Below are 26,038 nucleotides of genomic sequence, written 5' to 3'. Positions count from 1 at the left end.
CATCTAAGGCTAGGGGTTGCGATAGAGTGTCATAACTGAAATACTTATTTGATTACTGGTTGCATGAAAGACCGCGAATGGATACTTGAAATAGTAGCCCCAGTGTACAAGGGAAAGTGTGATAAACCTAAATCGGATAATAATTGGCCACTGAGCTTGACATGTGTTCTTTGTAAGCTCTGGGAACGCATTAGATATGTTTGCGATGTTATTAACCGGTTTGGTAGAAGGCAGCTCTTGTTTACGAAAAGTTATTCCAGTCAGGCTCAACTTTTAGGATTCCAGCAAGGTACAGCATATACCGGTATTTAAATTTCAGAATGGCAAATGGATTGTATCGCTGATGGCCTGTCAAAGGCTTTTATAGGGTAGATAGTGTGAGATTACTGACGAAAATGAGGAACATTGGAGTAGAGAAACGTGTGGTTGAATTTCTAGTAAATAGAATTCAGATAATTATAGTAAGGTACCGTAGGTGAAGTGTTATCTGATTAAGAGTGGGGTCTTTCGGGGATCACTTTAAGTACCTAGGTGTTAAGATAATGAATGTTCTTCATTGGGGTATCATATTAACGGGGTTATAAAGAACTCTTACACACAACCTCACATGGTTATGAGGGTATTTAGGGTTGTAGTAAGCATATAAAGCGGAGGGTGTGTAAGTTATTAGCAAAACCAAAATTAGAATACAGTTCCAGTGTATGGGGCCCACACACGGACTGCTTGATAAACGGGAAAATGTCCATAGGTAAGCAGCAGTATTTGTTCCAAGTGATTTCCGACAAAGGCGTAGTGTTACAAAAATATTGTAGACTTTGGGCTGCGAAAGCTTCGGATTAAGTTATCAGAGCTCATACCGTACTGGGCAATTGCCGATGTTACATAAATTTTTCACACACGTTAAATGAGCCAAGAATACAATGGCCAAAATACTCCTTTCGGAAATTAATTCGCGCGACCTACAGAAAGGGTTTAAGTTCGTTTCTTTGAACTGGCGTTTTGGGCTACGAAGTACCGCACCGCGTGTTGGGTTCACTCGTCAAGAAAGCGCTACTCCATTCCCTACCCGCAACTCGCACTGTTGAAGAGCGGATGAGGCCACACTAACACACGCTTAAAAAGGAAGGCTGTTCATTATTGGAAAACTGGTAAGCGGGACCCGCTATCGTTTTCGTCCGGGAAACGACAGTTGGCTTTATATTCAATCAATCAATCAATCAATCAATCAATCAATCAATCAATCAATCAATCAATCAATCAATCAATCAATCAATCAATCAATCAATCAATCAATCAATCAATCAATCAATCAATCAATCAATCAATCAATCAATCAATCAATCAATCAATCAATCAATCAATCCTGATCTGCATTTAAGGCAGTCGCCCAAGTGGCAGATTCCCTATCTCTTGGTTTCCTAGCCTTATCTTAAATGATTTCAATGACATCGGAAATTTACTGAACATCTCCCTTGGTAAGTTATTCCAATCCCTAACACCCCTTCCTATAAATGTATATTTGAACCAATTTGTCCTCTTGTATTCCAACTTTATCTTCATATTGTGATCTTTCTTACTTTTAAAGACGCCACTCAATCTTATTCGTCTATTAATGTCATTTCACGCCATTTCTCTGCTGACAGCTCGGAACATACCACTCAGTCGAGCAGATCATCTCCTTTCTCCCAGTTATTCCCATCCCAAACATTGCAACATTTTTGTAACGCTACTCTTTTGTCGGAAATCACCCAGAACAAATCGAGCAGCTTTTCTTTGGATTTTTTTCAGTTCTTGAATCAATTAATCCTGGTGAGAGTCCCATACACTGGAACCATACTCTAGTTGGGGTCTTACCAGAGACTTATAAGCCCTCTCCTTTACATCCTTACTACAACCCCTAAACACCCCCTTAACCATGTGCAGAGATCTGTATCCTTTATTTTCAATCCCATTTATGTGATTACCCTAATGAAGATCTTTCCTTATATTAACACCCAGATACTTACAATGATCCCCAAAAGGAACTTTCACCCCATCAACGCAGTAATTAAAACCCAGAATACTTTTCCTATTTGTGAAACTCACAACCTGACTTCTAACCCCGTTCATCATCATACCATTGCCTACTGTCAATCTCACAATATTATCGAGGTCATTTTGCAGTTGCTCACAATTCATGTAATTTATCTATTACTCTATTGAGAATAACATCATCCGCAAAAAGCCTTACCTCTGATTCCACTTCTTTACTCATATCATTTACATACATAAGAAAACATAAAGGTCCAACAATACTGCCTTGAGGAATACCCCACTTAATTATTACAGGGTCAGATAAAGCCTCACCTACTCTAATTCGTTGAGATCTGTTTTCTAGAAATATAGCAACCCATTCAGTCACTCTTTTGTCTAGTTCAGTTGCACTCATTTTTGCAGTAGTCTCCCAGGATCCACCCTATCAAATGCTTTAGACAGGTCAATGTCGATACAGTCCATTTGACCTCTAGAATCCAAAATATCTGCTGTATCTTGCTCGAATCCTACAAATTGAGCTTCAGTGGAATAACCTTTCCTAAAACCGAATTGCCTTCTATCAAACCGGTTATTAATTTCGCAGACATGTCTAATGCAATCAGAAAGAATGCCTTCCCAAATCTTACATGCAACGCATGTCAAACTTACGGGCCCGTAATTTTCAGCTTTATGTCTATCACCCTTTCCTTTATACACAGGAGCTACTATAGCAACTCTCCATTCATTTGGTATAGATCCTTCAACCAAAGAATAATCAAATAAGTTCTTCAGATATGGTACTATATCCCAATCGATTGTCTTCAGTATATCCCCAGAAATCTTATCAATTACAGCCGCTTTTCTAGTTTTCAAATTTTGTATCTTATTGTAAATATCATTGCTATCATTTGTAAATTTTAATATTTCTTCAGCATTAGTCACCTCTTCTATCTGGACATTTTCCTTGTAACCTACAATCTTTACATACTGCTGACTGAACACTCCTGCCTTTTGAAGATCCTCACATACACACTCTCCTTGTTCATTAATGATTCCTGGAATGTCCTTCTTGGAACCTGTTTATGCCTTAAATTACCTATGCATACCCTTCCATTTTTCACTAAAATTTAATGACTGCCAATTATGCTTGCCATCATGTTATCCTCAGCTGCCTTCTTTGCTAGATTCAATTTCCTAGCAAGTTCTTTCAATTTCTTCTTACTTCCACAGCCATTTCTAACTCTATTTCTTTCCAATCTGCACGTCCATCTTAGTCTCTTTATTTCTCTATCATGATAAGGTGGTTCTTTACCATTCCTTACCACCTTTAAAGGTACAAGCCTGTTTTCACATTCCTGAACAACTTGTTTAAACCGATCCCAGAGTCTGTTTACATGCTTATTTACTGTTTTCCACCGATCATAATTACTTTTTTAAAACTGCCTCATGCCTGCTTTATCAGCCATATGGTACTGCCTAATTGGCCTACTTTTAAAACCTTCCTTTCTATCACATGTATTTTTAACAATGACAAAAACAGCTTCATGATCACTAATACCATCTATTACTTCGGTTTCTCTATAGAGCTCATCTGGTTTTATCAGCACCCCGTCCAAGATATTTTTCCCTCTAGTTGGTTCCGTCACTTTCTGAATTAGCTGTCCTTCCCATATTAGCTTATTTGCCATTTGTTGGTCATGCTTCCTGTCGTTCGCTTTTCCTTCCCAATTGACATTTGGTAAATTCAGATCTCCCACTACAACCACTTTCCTTTCCATGTCGTTTCCCACTTAGCTGATTATCTTATCAAAAAATTCTGAATCCGTGTCAGAGCTACCCTTTCCCGGTCTGTACACTCCAAAGACATCAAGTTGCCTATTATCTTTATAAATGAGCCTTACCCCTAGAATTTCATGTTTCTCATCTTTAACTTTTTCGTAGCTTACAAATTCTTCTTTCACCAGATCGAATACTCCCCCTCCCAGCATTCCTATCCTATCTCTACGATACACAGTCCAGTGCCGTGAGAAAATTTCTGCATCCATTATATTATTTCTCAGCCATGATTCAACTCCTATTACAATATCTGGTAAATATATATCTATTAAATTACTTAATTCTACTTCTTTCTTTCCATCGGGTCAAAAGTAAAAATGATTTGTGTTTGTGGGAAAAGCGTGTAAAGAACAGAGGGACGTGCCGCAACAAATTGAGGGCAATAGGACTTACTGTCAGGAAGCAAAATCAATTTTGTCCATCAAAATAATGAAATCATTCACGACGCAACCATCTAGCTTTTGGCTTTGCAAGTTGTTCATTCAGAACAATGCGCGGGGTTAACGCATACCACACGTGGGTTTGTAACTCTCTAAGAAGCGCAATAGTATTTTGTGGCGGAAAATAACATCTTTAACGACGAAAAAGCAGACCAGGAGAGAAGTAGAAACCATGGTAGCAACAGAAATATTCGTAGAAGGAGTTAAGTCTGTCATAGAGTTCTACGGCTCCGAAATCGTGTGTATGAGAGTGGGTTCGGTCTGGAGATGTGTACGGGGAGGACAATGGTTTTAACAGGGGAAAATCAGTTACTGCCGGAATGCAATCTGTGGTGTCCACCACACTCATTTACACTATAATGCAGAGAGTTACAGCAAGTGGCGAACTTATGGGGTCTTTATGCGTGACTTTAAGAGAGTCGAATTGTGCGCTTCGTAAGACGGCGAAAAAGAACATGTTTCCGCATGAAAATTTTCCTGTTGGTTGTACTAAAAGCTGAAATATGGGATTTATACGAGTGAGCGAATGGTTTAATGGCGTATTCAAGCAAAACACATCATCCGGTAAAATTGAGCTTATTCTGGAATCATTTTCTGGTTATAAATCTACACAAAATGAAGATACCGTACAGCTGATGTTGATCCCTCTTGGTGCCACAGCTTACTGTCTATCACTAGATGGGGTATACAGGTTTAGAATATGGAAAGGCTTCGTACGAAGATTATCTGACACTGTTCGATTACTGAATTTCGATATTATTTTGGTGCAGGGAAACCATCGTGAAAATTCAATCTCCGGCATACCCCAGCTGTCGTCTCCTTGTTTTCGTCACATGTGGCAGTGCACATGGTACCGAAGTCAGAACTTGTCCAAAAACCCGGGAGCCTTTGAGCACCCTGTGCAATATTGTTTTGATAGCGGTGACTTAAAACGTTCCACTTGCCCTTATCCTCGCTTCGTTAGGTGTGGTTGGTGTAAAAGCACTTTGTGCTTTCAACATTTCAACCATGAGTATGATTGTTGCAGAAACCATGCAGAGTAACTTGCTTTCATGTGTAACGACCCTTAACCTTTATTTTCACCACAACAATTTTGTTCTATTGCGTTTATTGACTCACGATCAACGCAGTAATGAAAATATTTCTCTTAAAGCCACTACATCATCTTCGCGACGTGCTACGCAATTGACAGAATAAGAAAGATCAGTGGCCCGATCTCTCGTCGAGTGAAACCAGCACGCGCTGCAAGTCCGAAGTAGCCAAGCCCGCCAATTCAAACATGCGAAATTTAATGCTTTCTGTAGGTCGCATGAGTTAATTTGCATAAGACATGTCTTACTGTTGTGTTATTCTTGGCTCATTTTATGTATGTTAAAAATTTACGTAAGATGCGTTGTTCCCCGGGACGCGCACTTCACTAATAAGTGGTATGTCGCGAGCTGTCAGTGGAGAGATGGCGTGGAATGGCATTAGTAGACGAATAAGCTTGAGCGGAGCTTTTAAATGTAGGAAATATCATGATATGAAGCTAAAGTTGGAATTCAAGAGCACAAATTGGGGAAAATAAATTAATCATTTATAGGACGAGGAGTAAAAGATTAGAATAATTTATCAAGGAAAATGTTCGATAAATTTCTAAGTTCTTTGAACATATTTAAGAAAAAACTACGTAACTGCAACTGATAGAGTATCTGTCACCTGGGTGACAGTACTAAATGCAGATCATTGATTGATTGGAATGCTTGAAGCGCTGTGTGATCTTATGATACACTGAGGTTGCCAATGGGCGCCTACAATTGGGACGGTAGGAAAGTTAGAAAATGTTAACTATCTGTAACACGACATCCAAGCCAAGGGAATTAACTGGTTATAATTAAAACACCACCACCCGCACGGTATTAAATTCAGGGTCCCATGGTCAGAAAGCCAAGACACTGATCACTCAGCCATAAAGCCAGGCTCTCATTGCGTTTGTGTTTACATTAAACATTACTTGTACTCTTACACTTTTAATATTCATCCTGCGTCAAGAAATGAGCAGTTAAGTCCGTTCTACGCAAAGAATGAGAAGTTGCACTATGTAGGTGGGTGTCGAATCGCGGCGCGTTTAGTGGCTATCCTATGTATGTTCCTCCTTCCTCATTTATTCAACACTCACTTCAAACAAATGCCGACATTTCAATCGTAGACTCTATTAAATTTCAATTGTTACAAAAGAAAGCACTCAAGTAGTTTTACGTGACTGATGATATCTTGAACATAGCCACAGGACCTAAAGTGTCACTATCACCATTAATCACACACTTCACTGCACGCTCCCTGCTTCAACGAATTATGCAGTGGAGTTACACCTCATTAACTAATTTGAAATTATCACAGAGGTACGGGAAGAGAGGGCCAGTACCGCAGTTCAGGCGGTGAAAAGTTTGTAATACAAGCTCAAATTTTGATAATAAGAAACTTTATGACTATGCCTTTGAATTAATCAATTTAATAGAAAGATTTCTATGGTAGTCGGGACTGAAATATCACACAGTCAGCAACAGAAGCTGGCAATTCAAAATAGTAATCGGCGTTCATACAAGCATTCTTTTGCATCTATTTGAAATGTGCAATGGAAATAAGGAAAAATAGGACCCTCTCGTCCCAGTCATTCTGGTGCGTAGAAACCACCTCTCTGAGATGCTCCTCGACGGTTTTTACAAAAAGTTCCGCCATGCCATATGACTGAGGGTAGAGGGGCGTCGTACGGGTCTTCCGTAATCCTAAGCGTTGCAGAACCTCTTTTATCAGCCTCGACTCAAAATTTCTACCTTGATTATTGTTCAATTCCCTCGGGCCCCCAAATCGGTAGAAGAAGTTCTTGACCAAGTCGTCAGCCACTTTTGATGCTTCTTGATTCGGGATGGCGTAGACCTCCGGCCACTTTGTGAAGTAGTCCATGGCCAGGAGGAGGTAACTGTTCGCGGCATCAGATTCCGGGAATGTTCGAGCGACATCAATATGATTTTTGGTAAGGTGCTCCGACGTTGCATTGCATCATCTGGCCTCTATTCCTGGTTCTTGGGCCTCGGCTCGCCGGACAGGTGGCACACAGCTGGCACATCCTCTCAATGTAATTCCTCAGGTGTACCCGGTAGTAACGGTGTTGGGGACGGTCTAGCGTCTTATTCACTCCCAAGTGGCCGGCAGTAGTTTCTGCATGCAAATCGAACAGTACTTCTTTTCTCATGCTACTGGAAATTACCTGCTGGAAGCCTGTTTCTTTCCGTCGGTCGATTCCTACACGCGGGTAAGTAGCCGATCGATAACCTTGAGATACGACCACTTGGCCCAGTATGCCTTGTAGGTTGGGCTGCATTCGGAGATGTACTTCCATTTTGGCCTCTGCCCCGTCTCGACTTCCCTAAGTAGCTGTCGAATATCGTCATCCTTCAACTACTTCCTCCTCAGTGTGGCTCGATCCCATTTTTCAGCGGCGGTGGCCCTCACGGTTCGGACGTCCATGATGTCCACCTCTCTCTCCACTTTCTGGCAGTGTGCACAGTTTTCCCCGCATGGTCTTCTGGATAGAGCGTCGTGACAGTGCTTCCTTCCTTGTCGGTTCTCATTGGTGACATCGTACTCCTGAAGACGTTGTACCCAGCGAACTGTTTGTCCCTCCAAGCTTCTGAAGCTTAGGAGCTAGGTCAGTGCGGAGATGGAAAGGCTGCCTGTACATATACTGTACTTGTGGAAGTTCTCCAAGGTCTTCACGATGGCCAGCAGTACCTGACGAGTTACGAAGTAATTTCACTCCGCTTTTGACAATGTCTTGCTGAAGTAGGCGATCACCTTCTCCTGGCCGACTTGCACTTGAGACTGCACACCACCAATTTCCACATCGCCGGCGTCGGTGTCTATGACGAACTTCTCCCCAGGCATGCGGTATCCCAGGATTGGTGTTGTACACAGTGACTCTTTCAGAGTCCGAATGGCAGCCTCTGCCTGACTTGACCATTGAAAAGGCCTTCTCTCCTCGGTGAGTCGTGAAAGAGGCTTTCAGCGATGCGCATAGTCAGCTATAAATCTTCGGTAGTACGTTCAAAGTCACAGGAAACTCCTCAGCTCTCGTATGTCTTTTCTGTGTCCGTGGCTACCCCCTCCGGTGACATGATGCGGCTCAGGTAGCGCACCTCCCTCTGGAATAGCTGGCGTTTTCCGGGATTTAACTTTAGGTGAGTCCTACGTAGTCTCTGGAAAACTTTCCGTCGGTTCTCAACGTGCTCCCTCAACGTGCGTTCCACAATAATGATGTCCAGATATACGAGGCAGGCGTCGTGAGTTGGCTCCCTCAGTACAGGCTATATCAGTCGCTCAAAAGTCGCCGACACCTTACAGAAGGCGGAGTGCATATCGGTGAACTGGTCTGTTGGCCTGTTCAGAACGCCGTCTTCTCTTCATCTTTTGGATGAAGCTCCACTTGCCATTATCCAGATTTCAGGTCCAAAGTCGAAAATCACCGAGCTCCAGATAACGTGTCCAGGATGAAATCTATCCGAGGTAACCGGAGACAGTCCTTCGCGACGTCGTTCAATTTGAGGTGATCAACGCATAAACGGAGCTCACCGTTATCTTTCTTGATCAGAACAACTGGCGACGACCACGGGCTGTTCGACTCCTCGATTACTCTCCGCTGCTTCATATCATCCCCCATCTGGTCGATATCCGCCTTCTTCGCCAGGGGTATCCAACGAGGTGGCTGCCGTATTATGGTGGCGTAGGCCGTGCACACACTATCCGTCCTTCCGTAGTCTCCTTCGGTAGCAGTGAAGATATCCCGGATCTCGTGGATTAGTTCCTTAAACTCCCTGAGTTGTCCCGTCTTCAGACGTCTGCAGATGTTAGATATAATCTTCTGGATCTTATCCGATTCTCCGCCCACTTCCGGGATCCGTGCACCTTCGTCGTCTACTGGCACTAGGCACGTGACTGTTTCACACGTCCCAAGTTCGGTTACGCTCGGCAACCTTTGTTTCCGCGACGTCGAATTCATTATTCGTACTGGCACGCAGCTTCTGGCCGGAACGAGCGTTCTGGCCGGGTAGAGTTCTTGATCGGCGGTCGTTTATCCGGGTTCCACGAGCACGCTATCACTTTGTCCATCTAGCAGTGCCATCACCATCATCTCACAGTTTGCTGGTATCAGTTCGTCGCTGGTCAGCGTTAATCGCACTACTTGAGGTTGCGTCCCTGGGCGTCGGATGATTACCTCCTGTCTACCGAGCCACACACGTCGTCCCACGTCGACATTCGCCTCGTATGCCCGTCGAGCGTCTAGGCCCAGGATAATCTCATTCGTAATAGCAGTGACGTAGGGCCAGACTCGTAGGCATCGTTGTCCCAGCGTCAGTTGTAGTGGCGCCTCCTGCAGGACAGGGAATATGTTTCCTGAAGCCGTTCGAAAAACGTAGGGGCGGTTGGGTTCCCTCTACAGGTGTCCCTCAGTGATATCAGGCCTGGTGATGGTTAATTCCGCCCCCGTGCCTATCGTGATCCTGTACGGCCTGTCTCCAAGCCATCCGTTAGCGATCAAGCTGTCGTCACTCTGCACGGTGACCACATTTAACGTTGCGCCGTTCCCGCGTCCAGGTCAAGTAGCAACAGATCCAGGCTAGCTCGAATATATCTTAATTTCTCGTTTCTCAAAATTTATGGGCTACGGGTTCCGCATTCGGAAAAAGATCGCTGGCATATGCTTACAGGAAAGACCTAATCTACGTAGTGGACGTCTCTTACTCGTAATTTGATTAGTTTCCACATTTGGCTCATGAAAATATAAAATAATCATCACTTACATCTAATATTTATTCTAAGAAGTCATTGAAAGAGTGCTTACGTTTTACAATACAAAATTTATTTGAAAATGAAAATAAAACTTGAGGAGAATAATTAAATGTTGAATTCTTCTTCGAGAAAGTAAATAAGAAATAACTGACTTGATGTCATATAAATTAAGCTAAAAACATATATAATATCTCAGAAATGTCTTAGAAATATTAGATTGAAAATATTAGATGCATCTAATTGAATGAAGGGAAATATATCAGATTACATTTTTTATAACGTCGTTGATTGAGAGTTATCAAAATGCATTGGACGCAGATTTTTGCGACTGAATTACAAACAAAAATTAGAATCACATCTTTCATCTTATTAACTCTTGTGCGAAAGGTTCCTACAATCTATCTCGCCTTCATCAAACACTTGCTAATTCCATCACAGTGCAACGATTTCGCTTGATAGTAACTGTTCATGTTCAATTACGTACAACAGGTTATTCATGAGAAAATGTTTTCAGAAACCATCAAAATATTCTACATGTATTACACTTTTCTAACATTTTTTCAAGATTCTTAGCGCTTTCTTCTTGTAGAGAAAGATAATCCATTTAGTTATTATATCCTTCAGAAAAATATGATCAGAATATAATGCCTAAAAATTACTCAAATTGTTCTCTTAGTTGTAAGTATTAATTAATTGAAGTGCTTATCTATGTCATAATATGGTACTATTATCTATATCTGACAGTCATTCAACCAGATCATGCTGTTTTCAGGCGATCTAGCTTGTGCGAAGATTCTATCGATTATTAACAATCTTCAATTGTGAAGAAAAATTACCAGTGATATTGGGCAATGCAGTAAAATAAGCTTCCTACCTTTGCTCACCTGAGTAAGAATTCTTGTGGTTAGAAGAAACACATGAAAATAGGCTATTTCTATGTTATCCCTCTTATTAGGAATTATTCAATGATCTACCAACTGAATATCAACATAAGAACGTTACTGAGATCGTATTCTACGCTATATATGGCTTATTCAAGTATCAACGATCGACTGAAAACAAATTGTAATCATCCATCATCTCAAAAATGCGCAAATTGAAACAATATCATCGCTAAAATAAACTAAAACTTCACTTGCGATGAAACAATAAATATCACCAACATTATTCATCATAATCTCTTACGATTACTCGCATATAAAACCATCACTTCACATTATTCATCTCATATAACATTCTACATTACCTTAAACACATCAATTAATTTCAACCTGACGTATATTATTATGCCATCATTGACATTCACCTGATTATTCCGTTGTATTCTCAATCTTGAATAAATTCATAAATATCACCACATTTTACTATTAAGCCCTCAAAATCTTATATACGACCTAATTTCCACTCAATTTCATGTCACATGTTCTTCTAGAAACCTAGTGATCACCACAACGTCGTATATCATTCACCTAAAGGAGAAACTTAACCTCTTTTCACTTAATATTGACAGCATTACGAACGGAATACCTAATTATCACTGGATAACTGCCTCCTATATATGGATTTGACGGCTATGTCAGATGATAAACCTACCAACCTCTAACCTATTTATAGAAGTCGTCTTCTCATATGTTATTACTCCTACGATATTATTTAAGATAGCACATTCAAAAGAAATGAATTTCATTTACAATAATAACTCCAATGACTTATCTTTCTCTGTATTCCCTCCTTGTCATCACATGTCTCGGTGGTTAGACATGCAGGCTTGGTTCACGGCATTTCCCTCATCTATTTGGGAACTCCTGGGACAGTCTCGGTCGGTTACCGGTCATCACGGGTTGGATCCGTATTCTCGTGTCGCCATAATCTATGTAGCTGTGCCTCCTCTTCCTTAGTGCATGATGTTCTTGGTCTCTTGCGCAATCAAAATAGAACAATACCTCAGCATGGTTGATTTCGTCATATTACACATGTAGCCTCCTATAATCTATATATCATTTATGGTAATACCGCTTCTTAAAAATGATCTTTGGGTTATTCTAAGACTTGTAATGTATCTACGAATATTTCAATTGAGCTCCGCTAGTAAACGTTTTTCTTTTCTCTTTCGCTATGCTGATATCACTGCTATGTGGCCTCTCAAAGTCAATTATACCGGCTAACACGCCGCATGCGGCCCGCGAAGCCATATTATGCGGCCCGCGAAAGCTTTAAAAATATATATATACTTTTAAGAAATTTGAAGAAAATGTACCAAAAAATAATTCACAGCTCGTTCAAAAAATTATTTCAAGTCAGAAGTAATTCATTATTTAATATTATTTCCTGTTTTTAAGTATTCACTTGTTCTGAATAGATTAGTTTATTATTTTAAAAATTCTAAAACCCCTCATTCTTGCGAGAGCATATATTTTCGTGTGGATATCATTTTCACTTGCATGTATATCTGACGGGATTGCTAAAAGAAAATGGCGTAAGATGTCCAATGATCTTCATTCACCAAGGAGCGTTTTGTGGGAAATCAATTAAGAAAACCGAAGTTTTTGAACTAGTGGTTACAATTAGTAATATGTTAAGAGTTGGAAATAGAGCCCTTTTGCATAGAAAATTCAAAGAATTTCTGCTGGAAATTGACACAGAATGTGGAGACTTGCTGATGTAAGGTGACTGAGTGCAGGGAAGTGCCTTCAACGTTTTTCCTTTTTTGTTTGCAATTCACAAGGAAATCCCCGAATTTCTTAATAAGTTTGTCTCGTCGGATACCTCAGAACTAGAAGAGAAAATTCAAAGCCCAGAGTTCTTAAAGCAGTTAGCTTTCCTAACAGACATAACAAATCACCTTAACACCTTCAACCTGAACCTTCAAGGAAGAAACCACGAGGTGTTAGATGTGGTGGGAACTGTTAATGGATTTCTAAACAAATTGAAAATTTTCAAATGTTCTTTAGAAAACAATGAGTTGACTCGTTTCTCCTGCCGTCTACAATTAGCGGCAGGGAAGGACCAAGAAACCATAAAGTTTTCAGATTTCAGTTCACATGTTCAAGAGATCATTTGAAGAAATCAACATACGAGTCAAGGAAAATGAAATTCTGAAAAGCAGTATACAATTTCACGTGAATCCTCTTGGTGGTGCAATCGAGAAACAAGAACGATAACTACAACTTGAGCTGTGCGATCTACAAGCCGATACGTTCCTACAGACAAGATAAGAAAAGGGATCACATTTTTAAAAACTGCTAAACAGCGAAAAATGCCGTAAGTTAAGACAATTTGGACTAAAATGACTTCAATGTCTGGGAGCACGTACATATGTGAAAGTATTTTTTCCTCTATGAAATTCATTATAAATCAATATAGTTGACTTTCAGATTCTTCCCTGCTGCATCTTTTGAAATTAGCAACAACAGAGCTGGAGGTAGATGCAGCTGATCGACCACACTACTCCCACTAAATTGTCATTCTCTAAGTTTTGTTTTGACTACATTATTAATTTCAGTTATTCTTAGGACATTTTTTTCTGTTTTGTCACTCGTCAAATATTAATTCAAATGAACTGTCATTATTAGGTGCTCTTCTTCAGAATTCAGTTCTTCTGGGTATAATAGTGTTAATTTTTAATTTCACTCCTTTATGCTGATGTACAATAGTGTTTTAAGCAATTAAAATAATGAAACCTTAATTTCAATTGAACTATGAACATTATTTCATACTGGTACCTCTGTTCTATTTGTAGAATTTTACGAAAATTGGCCTATTGTTAAAGTGCTGCCCGCGATTATACCTAAGATTTCCAATGTGGCCCTCGAGCCCTTACTAATTGGAAACCCCTGGTCTAGACGATATTGTTCTTCCTCTCGATAGTTCTGGATGAGGTTCTCCTTCTGTACCTTCAGTGCGAATCGAATGTTTTATTCCAATAATGTCACAACGTGAAGCGATGGGACGTTAGTGACGGCGCCGACGAGCTCCTCTCCTTGTTGACCCATATTCGTTTCCCTGGTCGGGGGTCTGCTCCACACGGCAATTCCTTTGCAGGTGGCCACACTTGCCGCAGTTCCAACAGGCGATCTCGTAGGAGCGTCGGAGTCTCGGCGGTGGCGTGCCTCTTTCTCCAATGACAGGGTGGGTCTCCGGCGCGTCCTTGCTTCTCACGGCTCGTATCCTTAGCGACTCCTTCTACATTCAGGTCTAGCGTCAGGGCCTCTCTGAGGTTATGCTCCCCGCTACCCATCAGCCTTTGACGGACCTAAGGGTCACGAAGCCCATCGATAAAAATACAGGCTGCCCACCGCTTAATGTGGTCCTAAGGAAGCCTTATGGACCACCTGCTCCACATCTTGTGCAAACACCTGCCGCGTCCCGTTAGTGCGCTGGGTCCTCTTTCTCAGCTGGACTCGGTATGCGGCTGCCAACTGGTGTTCACCGTATCAGTTGTCAAGCGCTTCCACAATATCCTCAAAGGTGGCACCCGACTGGATACTGTGTAACACTTTCGCTGCTGATCCATGTAGTGGGGTAAATTGGTGCAGGGTCCTTTCCTCCGATGACCAACGTTGTACCCGCACACGGTCTCGAATTGGGTCTGGGAGGTCCGCAAAGAATTGGTCCCATTGAAGCGTGGGGGATTTACCTTCATGGCACTTGAGCCACCGTGGCTGCTGGTGGGCCTAGCACGAGTCTCCATAGCCGTCACTCTCGTACGCAGGGCATTCACTTCCTCTTTCAGATCTCGAATTCCACACTCCACAACCTGCGGTATTTCTTTAAGCTTTTTTCTGCGATTACCTGGACATCCTGCATAATGTCACTCTTTACTTTTATATCAAGAAAGCGCATTTCCCTTTCTAATTTACGTTGTTCATCCTTAAGTTCATTTGATTCTACGGTGTAGTTTCAGTTCGCACTGTATTTCGTCCTGCTTGGATGACAGTTCCGTAAAGTTATTAAGCAGAGCCTGAAACTGTTCGTTATCCATTGCACAATTCGCTAGAAGTTATTAGCTACGAATCGATCCCGATTTGAACACCAGTTGTCACGTGTTGGCTGGATAAGTAAAGGAGAAGTATCTGGCAGCGTTTTTGCGTCTAAGATTTACTAATTAATTGTAATAATCATTTACACCTCTGTACACAGTCAAAATTTCCGAGTTCACACGGTAAATCTGCTTCTTGACGCAATTACACAGTCCACGATCACGTCATTTTCTACCGTTTTTCTATTCTCTCTCTTTCGCCGATTACAGCGTCTTCCACAGATTCGAGGAGTAAACCGGCGGGCCAAATGCTGACGTCAGAAACCCCTTTCAAATTGGCATGGAGGACGATATAACCGTTACAATATTTTACCCATATGTCATAAAAGTTTGGTTCGCATTGAAGTTAAAAATGAAGTTATAGTCAACGAACTCGTAGATGGCACTCCGATTATGGCCACTTCATTCCCTCAATATCTCCTGCATGTCACATTTTCAAACAATACTTTGTTTATACACCTGCTCATGTGAATGGTGACAGGTAGCCAAACTACATACATATCGAGCCAAGGCCGTCCAGGACTTGAGCCGCCAGATTTATAGAGAAACGTCGCGGTTACTGCCAGCGTTACCGCACCTTTACAAGAAATAATGTATCCATTGAGAAAAAACCGTTTTCACAGATTAAGCACGGTTCCAACTCAGTGGCTGGGTTGACTCCCAGAACACTAGAATCATCATGACTTGCAGGAAGCACTGCTTCATTCAGAAATGGATAGCCTTCTTCTGTGTCATATCGCGGAGAAAGAACTTTGGTCACCTCTTCTTCGACACAACAGACGACGGCGCTATGTGCAGAAATATTGTGCAACAGTTCATGGCTTTATTGGAAGAGGATGAGTACCAGTATTGGCTCTAGCAAGTTGGCGCTCTTGTGATACTATCAACGAGAAGATGGCGATGCTGTAATTTTTTTTTTCGGTAATTGATTAATCTCGAGGAATTTATGTTTGCGCTTCTCCATCATTTACCGGATACAACTTCTGCAAACTTCTTTTTGTTTTTAAAAAAGAGCGTACAGAGGAAACCCGCATTCACTAGATGAATAAACAACTCAAAAAATCTAAAAGCATTGCTGAAATGATAACAGGAATTTTGAGAAAAGTACTCCAGACACGTGTAGACACGTGCAGGACTGTGTCTGCAAGAAAATGTTATCGTTTCCAACAATGCTCCAAACAACATGTTTGCGTCGTGTTTGTGCATTTATTATTTTCAACACTTCCAGAATATTTTAATCAGAGTAAAGAATGTGTTTTCCTTCAATTATAGCTATGTGTACCAATTACATATAACCACTAAAGGAAATTATGTAAGATAGGCCTAATCCCAGTAAGAAAATTAGGGATGTTGAATACGCCTACTTTATGAACACCCGAACAACAGAAGAATAGAGAAAGCTTTAATCAGTACTTACAAAACATCACCTTCGGCAATAAGAACTCAGCAAGAAAGGAGTATCTGAGAGGAAGTTTATAAAGAAACAGAAATATATTAAAATGTCTTTGGTAAAATGTCCGGGAACGATTTCTAACGTAGCCCTTTCTTCATTGTGGACTTCTTCCTGTCTCTATTCCCACACTTGTTCCTGCAATCAGATACGCTGTGTTCATGTCGTGTTAACTCCAGTTGATGTGACGATGCCTTACTTTCGTGTAGGAGATTTTAATTGTGAATAAAGCGATTTAAAAATACATATCATTTGCAAATTCATTTCACGCTTTGCATAACGTTGTTAATCCCAGCTATGAAGTCAGTGCATTATCTTTCCTACTCCCTTATTCCGGTTTTCTCCGTATACCGCCATACTGGAAGAATGTACTTCTTAATTCATTAATATACATTACTTGCTAAGGTTCTTCATCTACCACCTGGACTAGATTTTGAAACAATAAGATCGAAGTTTGTGCAGATCCATAACAAGGGTGTATGCCCTCATCTCTTGTTTCAGATTCCTGAGGAGGATGAAGCTGAAGTCGATGTAAATTCACACCCTTCTTCGATTGCTGTGTCTATAGATGATGGAGATATGGCCGAAGACGTAAACAACCTTCCACCTCCCAACAGCGGCTGCGAAACCAGCAATTTTGCCCCTTCCGCCGATATTCTCCGCAGCAATTACCGTCGGGAAGTTAACCGCAGATACTTCATCGAAAACCTTCCCGAATCAAAGTGTTGTGGAATATGCTCTCCGTGGCAATTTTGCTGTGGCTTGCAAATATCTTTACTTACCTTGTTGGTACTTGTTTTAGTAATCCTGCACCTATTTGAAAAATTGTAGGAACCTCCAAAGACATGGTATTCAGCTTTTGTGGAAAACGCATGGCGATGAGAAAATTAGGGCTGCTATGTACGAAAGTAGGTTAAGATACAGCTGACGCTCTGGAGATGCAAAGTTACACGTCCGCAATCGATTTGCAGTCTGTAAAAATATACCCAATTGTTCAATCTGGAGCTGTATACTACAAAGCAAGAAGTGCTGTCACAACTTCAATATTTAAATAGTAGCAGGTCATCAGGCCACTTATCATTCGTGAAATGAAACTGAAGGTGACCTAGTAGCATCTGTGTTCTCCTCATGTTTTGTAAAATAATTCCAGTCGTGATATAAGGGATGATGGAGGTGACTATCTGATAAACAATTCTGTTATGGCAAATGTCTTACTCCGTTCACAATCCACAATGACTAGTCCAAGGAGTCCTCAAAGCAATTTGAGTAAAATGAGTCTAGAACAGAAGGGGGAAGGTTCAAGGCTGACTGAATTTTAGGTGTAGGGATGGAAATATTGTGTACAGTATTTCTTTCATGGAGAGTTTCCTGAGTTATCAGATAGGTAACCAAGTCTCGCAAAATCCCTCTCCTACCAGACTGAAAATTCCCGAAAAATTTGGGATGAATTTTAATAATTTAGACATCCCATTCCAAAAGTCTGTTTGCATTTTACGACAATTTGCCCCACCAATTGAATATAAACATATAACAGTTAATGTTTCCTGTAAAATCCAATGTAATTAAATTAAATGTCACCATTCCGAACGATTTATTAACTTAAGATAAATGGACTGCATCTGGATCCATTAATTATGTTTGTAATTCATTTAGAAGAGATTTTTCTATACGGTTCATACTAACCATATGTATCTGCCAAAATTGTTAACATTTTATAATATACGTAAGAAACATAGTCTATAACAATAATAATGTACACTTGCACTTTTAATATTGTACCTAAATGATTTACGTTGCTCCCTCGTAAAGTGTGAACCAGCTTGTCACCTTGACAAATAAAGTGAGAAACTGTTTAATTATGAAACTTTTATTTGTTGCCATATTTAATGTAATCTTAATATTCCTAACTTCTTTGAACCCTCCTTTTTTCTAGTTGTGCGTAGACATCACTTACTGAGATGCAAGTTTTTCTCCAACAGGTGTCAAACCTATTAAATGTCGATTGATTCAAGTCCTGTAATTCAACGAGCATAGTGCGCTGAAGTTTATGAGACACAACTTATAAAATCTTGCAGGAGCTTGGGACGAACAAATTTTGGAATTGAAGCTAATAAATATAACCAGGATTTATTCCTACTACACTTCCCAAATTCATGGGCTGCCTATCAGACAACGTATATTTAATATACACTGCTGTTTGTTGAAAGTGAAACACCAAGACCGAGAGCTGTGATCACAATGCAATTTATTCCACATATTAGGGATATGACAAGACATAAATGATCACAATTACAGAACTGTACATGTATGGCGATCGTGGAAATTCAGTATGGCATAGCGCCACCACGTGCTGCAATCAGAGCCGCTAGACGTCGTGGTATGGAATCAAATAGCGCCTGAATATGCTGCTGGGTAATACCCTGCCACGCGGTTTGTAGGCGCGTCCACAAATCATAAACAGTGGCTGCAGGAGGACCTGAAAGAACAAGGTGCCGACCGACCATATCCCAGACATATTCAATAGGTGACATATCCGGCGATCGGGCAGGCCAGGGAAGCAGTGGTATCCATCGTTCTTCGAAGAAGGCTTGCACATTCCTCGCCACATGCGGTCGGGCATTGTCCTGCTGGAATATGGCGTCTGGAACGGCTTGCAGGAGGGGCAGTGCCTCGGGCTGTAAAACCTCCCTGATGTAGCGGTAGCTGTTCAGATTGCCCTCAAGACGTAGCAGGCGAGATCGCATGTTATAGGCAATTGCGCCCCAAACCATCACACTTGGCGTTTGTCCGCTATGCCGCTCAAGAATACAGTCTGCCCGATGGCGTTCACCACGGCGGCGTCTAACGCGTATGCGGCATTTACTGGAGGACAGGTTGAAGCGGGACTCGTCCGTAAACCCTACATTTTGCCACTCAGCACGCCAGTGTCGGTGTTCACGTGCCCATTGAAGTCTACGGCGTTGGTGGTAGCTGATCAATGGGAGCCGGCGCAATGGCATGCGTGCCACCAGTCCGGCCCTCAGAAGACGGCGTTGAACCGTCGATGCAGACATCCCCACACCCGTTGCAGTGCTCCAACGTCGAGCCAACACCGTGGACGAACCTGTTCTGTCCGTCAGGGCCAAGTGGACAAGATGGTGGACATCTCGCGCTGTAGTCACATTGTGTCGTTCAGTAACCTGTCGGCGCTGTGTACGGCCCTCTTCTCTCCACTGGTTCCACATACGCCTCACTGTTGAAGCAGCGTGCCCTGTACGAGCCGCAATGTCACGGAACGACAGACCCGTCTCCCGGAGCCCTATCGTTCTGCCCTGTTCGAACGCACTCACATCCTGATATTCCCTCCTGTGATGTCGGCGAGGCATAGTGGCACTTAGGTACACGTTTCCACTTTGTATGACGGCTTCGCACTGACTGAGCATTGCGTAACACTGACCTGGCCGGTCATACACAGAAGGGCACTGCTGGTCCTACGTGCATGTCATCTCTCTGCAATTTAAGCCACTTATTATGGTTCCACTGTTCTACACATCCTCCGATTTTGGCTCGTTTCATACCATTGCTTCTGAGTGTTCCACTTTCTACAAACAGCAGTGTATTTCTAGCTGGCTAAAACATTTGTTGTTCATCATGGTTTGTTTTTGTTGTTGTTGAGGTTGCTTCTCAGTAGCTGTGATTCGTGAAGATGGAGATCTGCAGTGTATTTTCACGGATTCGTCTAGCACCTACACCTCACACGTCTAACGGGTGTGCCGGCTAAATTTGTGTGCTAGTCTCGCATTATGACTCAACTTAATGCTGGCTATGTGTTCAAGCTTAAAGTAACAGGCTTGGGTTCGACTCCATTCTTAACCTCACAAGGGCACTAAAATGTAAGAACCAGGTTTCGATACCCAAAAGTGGAATGTTAACTTAACAGCCGACGTCATTACGGAAGCGACCTTAACCTACAGACTCAAAATTTGACACCCGGGCTAACTACATAAAAGTGCAAGCTTTACCTGACAGGCTCGGATTCGACTCCAGGTTTAATCTCATAGGTGTGCCAAACTTACTGACTAGACTATTATTATTATTATTATTATTATTAGACGCGTTTTTGTTTACTATTTTTTTCATGCTCTATCATTAACATTAACGAAGAGTTCTTTTAAGTTCTTGATCTTGATTCATTAGGAGCATTGTAACATCGAGGTCACCAGCCTCGTGTACTTGTGTGTGTTTGTAGAATTAGTTTGATAACCTGTGTATCTTTATTTATGTAGATGTGTGTTATAAGTGTACTACCGGGCGAGTTGGTCGTGCAGTTAGGGGCGTGCTGCTGTGGGCTTGTATCCTGGAGATAGTGGGTTCAAATCCCACTGTCGACAGCTCTGAAGATGCTTTTACGTGGTTTCCCCATTTTCACATGAGGCAAATGCTGGTGTTGTGCCTTAATTTATTTTTTTTGCTAGTGGCTTTACGTCGCACCGACACAGATAGGTCTTATGGCGACGATGGGACGGGAAAGGCCTAGGAGTTGGAAGGAAGCGGCCGTGGCCTTAATTAAGGTACAGCCCCAGCATTTGCCTGGTGTGAAAATGGGAAACCACGGAAAACCATCTTCAGGGCTGCCGATAGTGGGATTCGAACCTACTATCTCCCGGATGCAAGCTCACAGCCGCGCGCCTCTACGCGCACGGCCAACTCGCCCGGTGTGTGCCTTAATTAAGGCCACGGCCGCTTCCTTCACACTCCTAGGCCTTTCTTACCCCATCGTCGCCATAACACCTATCTGTGACGGTGCAAAGTGAAGCCACTAGCAAAAATTTATACTAGGGTCATGTATTGAGGTATGGGCCCGGGGTTAAATGCGGTACCCTCCCGACATTTGCCTAAAAGGAGTACGGAAGACCCGGGGAAGAAAACTGCAAACAGGATGAGCCAAGTGATACATACTCTGCATCATTTAAGAATCATATGTCAGGTACTAACCTTGTGTGTATATTTCACCTCTCCCGGGTTCTACAGAGCATCATTAAATTAACTCAGTTTCACAAATAAATATTTGAAAGGAATTCTTCGGATGAGAAACTTCGGAATTCACTTCTCGGCGCGGATTTCCCATCTTCCCTACTTTCACTGTTTCAACAGCTGAGCTCAAGAGCATATGGGTCAATGGTCTCTTCGATAAAAGGAAAAAAATAACTATATTGAAAGTAGGGTGTTCTATGACATGAGAGGAATACTCTAATTACGAAATGAGAAGATTTTTTCCCAATAAAAAGATAAAGATTTAATTATCTGATAGAGTCACGGGGTAAATAACATACATGAGATAATGTCATCTGCTTACATGAAAATAAAATCAATGAATTGACGATCTAAATGTCCTGTCAGTCTGTATTATATCTGACTCGCATTACACTTCTAAAACATATTATAAAAACGCATCTTAGGAATTTACATATCTCTGAATAAGGGCGTCCCGTTTATATCCGAGCAATACCTCTCCGGCATCTCTTACACTAAGGTACAATTAACGCACTATTAAATATATACACTTTAGATAGCAATTCTCGCAAAATGACACATTTATTAGGTGTCTATCATGGTTGTGAGGTTTTAATAAAATTTGATTAAGCGCGGACATCATATCACCGTATTTTGCATATTATATTGGCGCGATTGTCTTAATAAATTCTCAATATCGCTTTAAGGAAGTTTATCCGGGATGTCCTATCCTAACACATCACAAGGCGGACCGAACAACGTTGATTTCCTGTAGGACGTCCTGAACATAATAATACGTACAAGAACATATGTATAAGAAATAATGAACCATCACCTGAAATTACAACAATAAATATCACACTTCACACACAAGAATATATAAAGAAGTATTATGACACTTCCAGGTCTGCTGACAGTGGTCCATGGTTGTCACTGTTTCGTGGGAGTCGAATCCATGCATCGTTAAATGTTGAGGTGCATGCTAGAAACCTCTAGATCCGATTTAATAAAAGAAAATATGGGTGGAGTCACTTCATTTAATGACACGTCGAATATACAACGTTGGTTGCAAGGTACAAGTTGCATATGTGTTCTAATACAGTGTTCGGGAGAGCGAGCTTATCGCATGAATGTTACAAGTCTTCGAGGGCCGGGTGAGCCATAGGCCGTAGCCTGCCCCCTCAGCTGTGAGACCAGTTTCACTTTCACTTTTAAACCCTGTGCGGTATTTCAATTCTCACTTCATATGGCCTATTCCTGGCGCTTCATTATTATTATTCAAACCACGAGCGGCATTTTCTTCGCACGTCATGCTGCCTAATCCAGGCGCTTCATAGTTATTATTTTTCTTACAAATCTCACTTTTATCAATGACCTGGCCCTTGAATTATATTAATCGTATTATTGCCTCGTCTTCTCTGTCTGTCATTTCACATACCGTCATACGAATTATCGCGCCTTCCCTTATACACTAGTGTATTAGACCACATAGTTTCTTGATCTAGATGACTTTATTCCATCAGGTAATTTACATAATACCACATCACTCGCGTAATCCATATAAATCATCGATCGCATCCCGTGCTGGATCTTCACCTTTCTTTGGTCAGAAGTCTTAAAATTTACAAGGGGGAATAATCTCTACATTACTTGTGAAGCATTAAAACGAATCGAACCAAAAATCTTGTGATGGCTAATAACGGCAATGGACTAGAGTGATTTAATATATATATAGAACTCCTATCATAAAATGCTTTACCGGGCGAGTTGGCTGTGCGGTTAGGAGCGCGCAGGTGTGAGCTCGCATCCGGGAGATAGTGGGTTCGAACCCCACTGTCGGCAGCCCTGAAGATGGTTTTCCGTGGTTTCCCATTTTCACACCAGGCAAATGCTGGGGCTGTACCTTAATTAAGGCCACGGCCGCTTCCTTCCCATTCCTAGGCCTCTCCTGTCCCATCGTCGCCATAAGACCTATCCGTGTCGGTGCGACGTAAAGCAAATAGCCATAAAATGCTTCACGTCTAACAATGCTAAGGTCCTTATAACTAATCCATGCATGGCTTTCACGGAAATAAAATTATGTTCCCCGATCATAGAGGACAAAAATTCATTTAATACTCTATTAATAAAAAATGTTTCCATCCCTTTAAACACGCCTAAGGCGCTCACTTATCCTTTATGTATTTACATGCACTAGAACATACAGTATTTGTACATAACTATAAGCATATTACGTGAGATGAAACTCGTGCTAAGAAATTTGAATGTAATTAACCATTCTGCTTGTAGTCGGTCGTCATTGGAGGACACATCTGAAGCGTTTAGGCAGCAATCACTGCGGCGCTGTTAACGAGAAGTCCCTGATACGCCATCTGCTTGGTCCCGTTCATGGTGTCTCGAACTATGGTCTCGTACAGTTGAAAATCTAGGCTTTCCCTGGATAGATGAATGCAGGCACTTATGGCGCGATTCTAGTTGATTCCAGTCCCGACTTTGAAGACCACCCACAAACATACAGGCGAAAAGGGGAAATAGTTAATGAATACTGTTTATGCGTTTTCCAATAACTTACTTGTGGTTAGATCCACTCATTAACTCATTCCCTTTTGTCACACGGCCTGATGAATGGTTACTGTTTTATAATGTGAGTGTCCCTGGATCAGGTATACGTTCTTCCCTTGCTAACTTCTTTCTATTAATTTATTTACCGTCTATCACTGCTCGGTTATCTTACAGTCGGCCACTAATTATCACCTGAATGTAGTCGACTTCTCACTAACTCTGTAACGTCACTGAAATTTTGAATAGGCATTCCCTTAGCAAATATCTCTGGGAATTTAAGATACTTTTACTTAAACACCATCGTAATTGTTTCACACCATAGGCCTAACTTCGCTGTTCCAGTAACGATCTGGTACAATTTTATTCGGCACTAAACACCACACACTATTTTCCATATGCACTGGATCACAGTGATTAAACACTCTGGTTCTCAACGTTTCATACCGACACGTGGGTACTACCGTAGCACAGATTACAATGCATAATGGAGCTAAATCTGGGTTTCATTTATAGCGATTTGGCTTGGCGGCTAGGGCGGTGGAAAGCCACGCCCACAGGTGACATTTTGCTCCGCTAATATTCATCTCTCAGCGTAGTGGGATGGGTCAAATTGTAGCTTCTGACTCCTACTTTATACAGATCTAATTTCATGTAGATCCGATCGCTGGGTCGCTCGTAATCACTAAAGCTTCGTTTCATAAATTCAAGTTTCCTTTATTATGTCCTGGGGATCCACCCGTTTCCGTCGAATGGTCGGACCATAACATCAGGTAGCAATTTACGCAATCCTGCCTAACGTGCGTCATTACCGCTCCATTCAAAATGTATGATCTTTTCTTACATAATTCATTTGCATAAAATACGCCGGTTCAATTGAGTCCTTACTCATAAATTTCCATAGGTTATATAAAAAAATTTGATATTATTATTGACAATTGAATACGCTGGGTTGGTACCAGTGAATGTGGGAGGAATTCGCAAAGAATTCTATCTCTTGGGTTAACATACTGTGATAATCCACGCCTTCTGTCCTCAATATCTTCCTGAGCTTGGTGTGCTGTCTCTCCTCTCTGTCTGCGGAATGAGAGCGTAATTCCGAAGGCGAGCTGTCCATGGCTCTCTTTTCCTAATTGAGCGTAAAGAGACCTCTGTTCTCGGAGCCGGCACGGTGCCATTCGCATCCCGGTCTGCTTGAAAAATGATTATTCTTGCTCTGTCTGTCGCAGAATGTCTCGGAAAACGGCATATATCGTTAGCCGAACATCATGACATGCCTATGACGTGGTATTGAACGGTTTCAATATTATCTACATAGCAGTGCGCGTTTCACAATCCCAAGGAAGCATACTAAGCTACTTTTAACTTTAAAAATATAATCTGGAATGAGAAACCCGCAAATAAACGAACAATGACAATTTTTTCCAAGAAAACAACATTTTTTATGTATGCATTTACATCCCCAAAATATGGATAATAAAATTTGCAAAGAGTGTTCAGATTAAATGTAGAATCATGCTCTTTATGGCTTCTGGTGTAGAAAATAGATTGGGCTTCGCAGCCAAAATTCTTGAAAATTCTATAACTCATGAATTATTCATGTCAAAAACGTTTTTAGCTTCAAATTCATCAAAACAATTCTTCAACAGTTTATGTACATCAACTCACCCCTAACTGTTCCTTTTTCAAATTTGGGGTAGAAGTAACCTCCAACGTTAAATGCGGTCTCGGCTTATACTTAAAGTTATCTTTAGAGTGAAAAATACGTTGGGATTAAGAACATGCCTTAACTTAAAATGTATTATCTCCCAAACCGGTGGTCCTAGAAAACTGTTTTTAGGTTAAAATTTATAAAAATAATTCCTTTAACTGGTTATATGTAGC

The sequence above is a fragment of the Anabrus simplex genome, chromosome 2 (assembly GCF_040414725.1).
Source record: "Anabrus simplex isolate iqAnaSimp1 chromosome 2, ASM4041472v1, whole genome shotgun sequence".
NCBI classification, from domain to species: domain Eukaryota; kingdom Metazoa; phylum Arthropoda; class Insecta; order Orthoptera; family Tettigoniidae; genus Anabrus; species Anabrus simplex.
The sequence above is the reverse complement of the archived record's forward strand: the minus strand, read 5'-3'. Positions refer to the sequence as shown.